The sequence below is a fragment of the Coenobita brevimanus genome, chromosome 49, assembly GCF_032717465.1.
Source record: "Coenobita brevimanus isolate Jiangsu-jjx chromosome 49, ASM3271746v2, whole genome shotgun sequence".
NCBI lineage: Eukaryota > Metazoa > Arthropoda > Malacostraca > Decapoda > Coenobitidae > Coenobita > Coenobita brevimanus.
In genome coordinates, this window is record NC_137002.1 from 717,226 (window position 1) to 726,467 (window position 9,242).

General features: G+C 41.5%; 2 non-coding genes across 2 annotated transcripts; one reads left to right on the top strand and one right to left on the bottom strand.

Annotated features, from left to right (window-relative positions):
- Window positions 1-3,725: 3,725 nt before the first annotated feature.
- TRNAT-AGU (transfer RNA threonine (anticodon AGU)) lies at window positions 3,726-3,798 on the bottom strand. The gene has a single exon. It is a non-coding gene; the product is annotated as a tRNA-Thr (tRNA).
- Window positions 3,799-4,867: 1,069 nt separating this feature from the next.
- TRNAH-GUG (transfer RNA histidin (anticodon GUG)) lies at window positions 4,868-4,939 on the top strand. The gene has a single exon. It is a non-coding gene; the product is annotated as a tRNA-His (tRNA).
- Window positions 4,940-9,242: the final 4,303 nt, after the last annotated feature.

Below are 9,242 nucleotides of genomic sequence, written 5' to 3' on the forward strand. Positions count from 1 at the left end.
GCCAAGTTAAGGTGAAAGGAGTACAGTCACTTGCCTGGCTTTAACTCGGAAATTAACCCCAACCAACCCTCGGATGTAAACCCTTGTGAACGATATCTGGTTGGAGAGCCTAAATCCACCTGACCACCAAGGATCCATCTAGTACTACGGTTACCACCCAACGGTATCACTCTATCATGTGAGTGGATGGTGGGTGTCCATACCTACCACGAAAGTACATAAAAATATCTATAAAGCAGTCCATATAAATGAACAGTAATTACCACCTTAATTTGCAGGGATTAATCTTGCTGCATAAGAAAAAAAGAAACACTGATAGATAGACAGGTCTGATAGAATGATTGATGACTGACACATACACACACACACACACACACACACACACACACACACACACACACACACACACACACACACAGTCCCCTCCCTCTCGAACTCAGACGTTTGTATAACTCGGCACTCCCCCCCCCCACTTCCAGTCATATCAGCGCCACTAATAATAAAGATCAAGAATAATAATGATAACAAATAATAACAAAAATTGCATACAATAAAGGATATACTACACTCCCCTCCTCCTCTGGTCGTATCAGTGAGACTAATAATAACGATCAAATATAATAACGATAACAAATAATGACAATAACAGCAGCATACAATAAAGGATATACTACAAAATATTCCTTCAGTGTTAATACGACCACAACACTTAAGGCTATCTAAAGGAGCGATAACAGACAGACAAGAGACAGCGATAAGGACGAGGAGGGACTGGTAAAGTGGGTAGGCTGATCGATTAACTGATTATAGTGAACAATTATGGCAGTGTATGAACAGCGAACATTACTGCTGTACAAGAGTAAAAACAGAATACGGATAAAATATGGTTCACGTACACAAAACAATCTATACAACAAATAAAAAGTAACATTAAAATCCATATACTGTAATAATATGGAGACGCCGTGAACCTACGCAAGACAATGTGGATTCTTGTACCGCAATATATAAGGCAAATAAAGACATCTAACAAAACCCATATAAAAAGTCAAGCACATACCAAATAAAACTGAAAGAAAATAATGTCATCTAACATTTTTATTGTTATTATTATCATTATTATTTATCATCATTATTTTTTGTTTTTGTTTTAAGCCCTGTCAAGTTCGAGGCAATTAGGAGTCAGGTGGAATCGCCTGAGACACTAATACATGTGTACCGAGTTGAATCCTAACGCGAATGTCTCCTTTTCTTTCATACTTTCTCCCTCGCTAAATCCATTAAAAAAAAAAAAAAAATGAAGCAACGTCAAGGCACAGCAAACCCGTCCCCGGGAGTCATTTTAGTGCTGACGTGTAAACACAACAGGATATCTAGTCAGATGCCACATCAAATTTGGAGTAAATCGGGTGAAAATTGACGATTTTATACCCATTTGAAATTTAGGTCCCACCCACTTGACACTGACCCCCCTGCCACTAACTGCGGGGTAACCTCCCTGACGTAATGAGGCATGTTATAGGATGCAGATTTGAAAGATGCACCTTTAGGTTTTGGTTTCAGGTCGATATGACGAATCTGAATGAAGTTATGGAGAAAAAACGATTCTTTCCCTTTTTTTTTTTTTTGTTCCAATTTTTGGCCTTACAGCAAGGGCCGTGTCCCGCCCCCTCCGTGGCGGGAACGGATAAAAACCGCCAAGGGCACACCATAAAGTTAAAAAGCAAAATGCCTTGGAGTGATAACAACAGTCATCTGACATTAAATCCTGATAAGGACACCATAAAACAAGTGGTTTGGTGGTACTCTGGCTTTGAACAGTATGAGTCACACTTTATTTACCAGTGTGGCGTGCGAGCCATACTCCTCGTGGGCTTAGAAGGATCTTTAGCGTCTCCTTTAACAACAACAATTATTATTATTATTATTATTATTATTGTAAATATACTTATTCCCTGACTTACATCTACCAGTCGCCTCCAATTGGCTAAGGTAATTTTCTTCCTATTCCGAAAATGGTGATCTTTGTTGCTGTTTACATATTTATTCGTAAAATTTCACGCTGACCACATAATCTCGACTGATGGTTCAGAGGGTCCGGTTGTATGGACAAGTTCGCTGGAGGGAGGAGTAATGTATCTACCCTCCCCCCATCCCACCCCACCCCCACTCTTCGAATTTCCTCCCCTAAAATCCGGGAGAAATTACTACCTCCCCTACACTTCAAATTTCTTCCCCACAAATCCAAGAGAAATTACTATCACAAAAAATAACAACGAAAAACAGAGTACCAACAAACACGCATACATCAGCGAACATCAGCCTAAGAAAAGAATATTAACATCCAAAACAGCACAAAAGAAAATACAGTAAATCATATAAAAACCACACAAACTGCACATGATGTAAACCAAAAAAAAAATATATATATGTCTATCTATCTATCTATCTATTGCCAGACGCCTCAATCCCGTTTGGGGTGGCCACAAACAAATCGCCTCCAAGTCGCCCTGTCCCCCGCCATTTCACTACCCTGCTCCCAACTCACACCCCCCTCTCTCATATACCTCTCCACCCCATCCCTCCATCTCATCCTCGGTCTCCCCCTCCCTCTTCCACCCTCCACCTCACTCACATATATATGTAAAAAAACAATATATCAGCAAACACTAAATCCATTCTGTTATCCTCTCGCAAAATCTGAGTAAGAGGATGAGAAAAAAAAAAAATCCAGATCAGAAAAAAGCCAAATATTCGTAACAAAAGAAGTATTGAAAACTGTCATATAAAAAAAAAACACAAAAAATGACCATAACAATTAAATCAACTTACCTTCCTTCCATTTTCTTCCCTCTCCAGAACCTGTGAAGAAAACGGAAAAATAAATAACACTGGAAATGCATAAACATAACACAAAAGGTCCTATGACTCACTTAGCTGAATAAAATCGTCTGGCGTCAGTAGGAGCAGAATACTAGAGTTGCCCCCACCGCAAGAGGGTTAAATTAAGGTCATCTATTCAAGTCTGACAGGAAACAAACAGAATAATATTAAGAGTATCGTCCCTTCCATTCATTTTCTCTTGAGCTCAAAATAACAATTGCGCACACACACACACACACACACACTACCACCACAATACATGAAAAACAGAAAGAAATAAAATACAAATAAAAATCATTATATCTCTCTTTTTTTCGTACACATCCCCTTGAAACCCAGGAAACAAAAACAAAAAAAAATACACCATTATAAAAGAGCTGGAAATAAAGGAATAAGAAATATCCATAGTAAAAAGTAACCACCTCTCCATTTCCTTCCCCATTCAAAAGCAGACAGAAAAACATGACCCCCCCCCAAAAAAAAAAACGAAAAAAAAAAATGAGAGTATAAACCCCCTATCCATTTTCTTCCCCTTCCTTCTTCAGAAAACGAAATAAAAATAGGGAAAACATTAACAAGAAAATGATAAAGACAAATGGGTAAAAAAAAATATAATTCAAAAAAAATGAAAACAAGAATAGCACCATCCTCCCTATCCATTTTTTTTTTCCCTTCCTTCTTGAGAAAAAGCAAAAAAAAAGTTATAGCATTAACAAGAAAATGATAAAGACAAAAGGTTACAAAAAAAATCCACAAAACAGCAGTGAAGACAAGAATACCTCCATCCCCCCAGCCATTTTCTTCCCCTTCAAAACTATACAGAAAACGTACTGCTTCCCACGTGCCTTCAGGGAGGATCGAACTCCCGGCCTCTGGTTTACTAGACCAGCGCTCTAGCCACTGAGCTATGAAGGCAGGTGAGAGTAAGCGAGAGCTGGCTTTATTTTCTTACTCTCTCTCACTCTCTTCTAGCACGTCCACCTACGTTTTTTTGTCGGTATGTCTGTGTGATGTACTTTCTGACCCCTCCTCCTCCTCCTCCTCCTCCTCTCTCTCTCTCAAGGTGCACCGGGTACATATGTAACCAGTTATCTTTCCTCCACTTCCTGATTTATTCCTTCCTTCACGATTCTCTCTCTCTCTCTCTCTCTCTCTCTCTCTCTCTCTCTCTCTCACCAGTTGTATTAAGCTTAGGAATTAAATCACGCATAACTGTCATTCCATCTATCACTACAACCATCATCATCCAATGTATCAAAACTACCATTACTATTACGGTCTTGAAAACTAGACTACCAGCATTCCTACCACTACCAAAGGGTACCACAATGCAACCACTACAGCTACCAACAGTTTCTCTCACCTACCACAACCACTACCACCACTACGACTACCACAATATCACAACTACTAACATCCTAATTTCCTCCATCACTATTCCAGTTAATTCACTTTCCATACAGCTTTCCCTACCACAACTACCACTACAACCAACTCCCGCTACCACAACAACTACCACCCCTAGCAAACTTACCTACGCTACTTCACCACCATCACAACTACACGCATCGCAAGTATAACCACTATCATCCCTACCAACAACGCAACTACTACAACCATCACTATTATCCCTATTACTCTACCACAATCACCAGTTACCATCATCACAACTACCACAAACACCTATTACTCAACCACAACCCGCAGTTTCCACCATCACAACTACCACAACTACCAAAGTTACCACCATCACAACTACCACAACCATATTACCGTACCACAATCACCAGTTACCACATTCACAACCACCAAAGTTCACCATCACAACTACCACAACCATATTACCCTACCACAATCCCCAGTTACCACATTCACAACTACCAAAGCTACCACCATCACAACTACAACAACCACCAAAGTTACTACCATCACAAGCACCTATTACCCTACCACAACTACCACCACTACCACCATCACCCCGGCGGCCGTGATCGTATAGTGGTTAGTACATTGCGTTGTGGCCGCAATAACCCAGGTTCGAATCCTGGTCACGGCAATGGGAGAGATATTTTTAATCCTCACCCAAATGTCAATACACCTTTCATTCACTCACTAATTCACCCTACAATGTGAATTACCCGGGAAAACGAGGAGATATAGGGATAACACACTGGCAAATTTCCTTCCGTTTACTCACTGTCTCACCATCTTAGAGCAGAGGTTGTTTCCCTCTTCGTCTCGAGTGAAATTAGGGACCTGCCTGTAACATCGACTACTGCGGGGGTTGTTCTACGGGAAGACTGACATGTGTTAAAAACTGATTGCAAGAAGGACCCTTGTGGAATCGACCAACATTATTTTTTATGCTTCCATCGTTAATACTTAATCTAAACACACATTCATCCTGTATTTCGAAGAATTTCACACACACACACACACACACACACACACACACACACACACACACACACACACACACACACACACACACACACTACGAGATGACCCGGTAAATGTAATAAATGAAAATCAGAGTAAATTGAAAAAAAGAAAGAGCAAAACATGTAACAACCTAACTTGGCCTAAATCAATCACCTCCATCGTCAAATAATAATAATAATAATAGTAAATAACAGTAATAATAACAATAATAATAACAAATTAAATAATAATAATAACAACAGCTCTAGAATATGGCTCTAATCACGAAATACGTTACTGAGAAATAAAAGTACACCTGTAATACTGTTTAATTCTACCCTCTAATTGTCTAAATACACAACACCTGCAAAAGCTTAAAAAATATATCTGAAAACTTAAGGGGGAAAAAAAAAATACAATATCTCAGTAGTAAAAGTAATGGATTCCCAGTAATAGGCCATGTGTTTCGCAGCCACTGACACTTGTAATTAAATTCGTAATATGATGACACCCGCAATTAACTGGGTAACATGATCAAGGCGCACGCACGCACACACACATTCTCTCTCTCTCTCTCTCTCTCTCTCTCTCTCATTCACCAAGTTATTGTCTTTTTTCCACATTCATTTACCTTCTTCCTCTCACTTTCTCTCACTTATCAGGAACTATTTCTTCCCATATCCATTTAACTTCTTCCTTGACTCTCTCTCTCTCTCTCTCTCTCTCTCTCTCTCTCTCTCAATATCAGGACCCCCCATCTATCACATACCCAGGGCCAATCTATCCAGCCATCTATCATCTAATCGCTTCATCTATCCGTCCTTCCCTTCACACAAACTTGTAAAGGGTTTAACTAGGGGTACATTCTTTCCTAATGGACGGAGGAAAGGGATGGGAAAGAGGGAAAGGGTGGGAGAGAGAGAGAGAGAGAGAGAGAGAGAGAGAGAGAGAGAGGGGGGGGGTAAACGGGAAAGGGATCGGAAAGAGGGAAAGAGAGAGAGGTAAATGGAAAAAAGGAGGGAAAGAGGGAAGGATGCGAACGGAAGAGGGGTAAATGAGAGAGAGAGAGAGAGAGAGAGAGAGAGAGAGAGAGAGAGAGAGAGAGAGAAAGCGAAACGGGGAAAAGAACTGGATGGGAAAGGCAGGAAAGGGTGTGGGAAAGAGAGAGGGGGAATGGCAAAGAGAGAGTAAGAGGAAATGAAATGGGGATTGAAAAGAGGAAGGAACGAAGGAATATAAATGAAGGAAAAAGACTAAAAGAGAATAAGTGTTAAATGAAAGGGTATGCATATAAAGAGAGGAAAGATGCTGGAAAAAGAGACAGGAGAAACAATATGTACGAGGAAAGGAAGAAGGAAGAAAGAGAATGAAAGGACTGGTAACGAGGGAAGAGGAAGGGAAAGAATTGAGATGGACACAGAAGAGAATATAAAGAAAAAGTGGGAGAGAAAAAGGTAAAGAGAGAGAGAGAGAGAGAGAGAGAGAGAGAGAGAGAGAGAGAGGGGGGGGGGGTTAGGGCCAAAGGGTGAAAGGCAGGGTAGGACAGAAGGTATGCAGACACACAAACAAGATGGAATGCAGGCAGGCAGGAAGGCAGGTAGGTAGGTAGGGAAGAAAGGGGTTAAGAAAGCACAGCGGTAGGGAGGAGGAGGAGGAGGAGGAGGAGGAGGAGGAGGAGGAATGGATGGATGAAGACAGTGATTGAAATGATGATGATGACAAAAAGAGAAGGTAAGACAGGATGTGAGTGAGGGAGGACGATGAGAAGGAAGAATACAGCCTAAGGGAGAGGCGAAGGAAGAAAAGGGGGGTTTGGAGGGAGAAAGGGAGGGAGGGAAAGGGAGGAGAGGAACAGGATGGGGGGGGGTTAGAGGTAAGGGTGAAGGAGGAGGAGGAGAGAGGAAAGGTGGAGGAGGAGGAAAAGGGATGAGAGGTAGGGGCAAATGGAGTATGGATGAGGCAACATTCATGCCCCCTTCCAAGGAGTAGGGGTCCATGGCTAGGCTACCCTTATCTAGAAAAATTAGGGGTAGGAGACCAGCCCATGGCCCCTGGTGGCATTACAGGACTGAAAATCATCCAGTCCTGTCTCAATGATTCTAAATTAAAAGGAAAACATAGTAAGTTAAATCCACGTCGCAATTCTAACCTTCTTTTCAGGGATTCTTGTTAGTTTCCTAGGTCAAGACGTGCCTTCGAAAAATAATGAAAGTCGAAATATTTGGAATCTAACTAAATCCTGAAAAAGTATAATTAAGAGGACACATACCCGGTACATGACACAGACACACGTAAAATTATATATACAACCCCAAAGTAAAGCATTACAGAGAGAGAGAGAGAGAGAGAGAGAGAGAGAGAGAGAGAGAGAGATGAAAGGGAAAACAGAAATGCAAATCAATCATAAGAAAAGACATTTTGCCGGTTAAAGAGACGGGGAGGGGAAGGTGGAGGGGGAAGAAGGGAGGAGAGGAGAGGAGAGGAGGGGAGGGAAGGACAGGAGATGTGAGGACGGGAGGGGAGGAGAAGGGAGGGGAGGGGAAGGGTGAAGGGAGAGAATGGGAAGGAGGAGAAGGGAAGAGTGAAGGGAGAGGAGAGGACAGAAAGGAAAGGAAGGGAGGAAAAGAGGGGTAGGAGGGAGTGGGAAGCTAGGGAAGATTGGGGGATGACGATGAGAGGAAAGGTGGGGGAGAGAGAAAAAAAAAACAAAAAGTGGAAAGGTGTGTGTGTGTGTGTGTGTGTGTGTGTGTGTGTGTGTGTGTGTGTGAAAGAGAGAGAGAGAGAGAGAGAGAGAGGGGGGGGGAAAGGGACACCATTATCAGGTTCCAAATCCACAGGTTATTCCAGCTTCTGTTATTGTAGGAAAGAATGAAGGGAAAATGGAAGAATGAAGAGAAGGAAAGATGCAGTGGGAATGACGGAAGGGGGAGGAGTGAAGGAATGTACGCGTACGTGAAAAATAAAAGGAGGGAATGAAAGAATGAATAAGAGAATGAAGGTCAAGGAGGGGATGATGGAAAAGAGAATGAAGAACTGAGGGATGAAAGAAGGGAATGGAGTGAAGGAATGTAAGCCTCAGTGAAAATATGAAGAGGGAATGAAGGAATGAATGAGAGGATGAACGTGAAGGAGGGTAAGAATGAACGGTGGGTGAAAGAATGAAGGAATGAAAGGGAAGGAGTGAAGGAATGCAAGCTCAAGTGTATAAATGAAGAGGGAATGAATGAATGAATGAATGAATGAGGGAATGAAGGCGACGGAGGGGAAGAAAGTACGGTGGGCGATAGAATGAAGGAGTGAAAGAAGGGGAAGGAGTGAAGGAATGTATGCCTCAGTGTATGAAGAGGGAATGAAGGAATGAATGAAGGCGGAGGACGGGAGCAATGTACGACGGGTGAAAGACAGAAGGAATGAAGAGGGAATATTAGTGAATGAGGAAATGAAAGGAAAAATGAATTAATTAAGGAAGAAGGAAATGACGAACTAAAAAAATAATGAATGAATGAGAGGGAACGAAGAATGAATGAAGAAAAAAATATGGTAGGAAGAAACTGACGAAAAGAATGAATAATGAATGACGCTAAGGAAACGGAGAGAAGTGAAGGGATTAAAGTGGAAGGAAATATAGTAAGCGAATGAAGGAGTGGCAGCGGAATACTGCATCCAGGACAGAATCTTCAATCTCGTTACCTACAAACGACTTTCCCATCTTAAGATAGGCCTCTCGTATTGAGAAGAAATACAGGGACTAAACTTATTACTTCTTTCACTCCCTTGACGTATTTCGTATTTTATTCTTATTAACCCCAGACGATTTCGTTCAGCTTGGCAGAGACGTTGCCAAGTTTATCAGATAGAACCTTCAATAGCTCTGATATAACGAGGTACTCCCAAACACTTAAAAAAGAAGTCAAATTGATATAGCTTCATTAACCCCT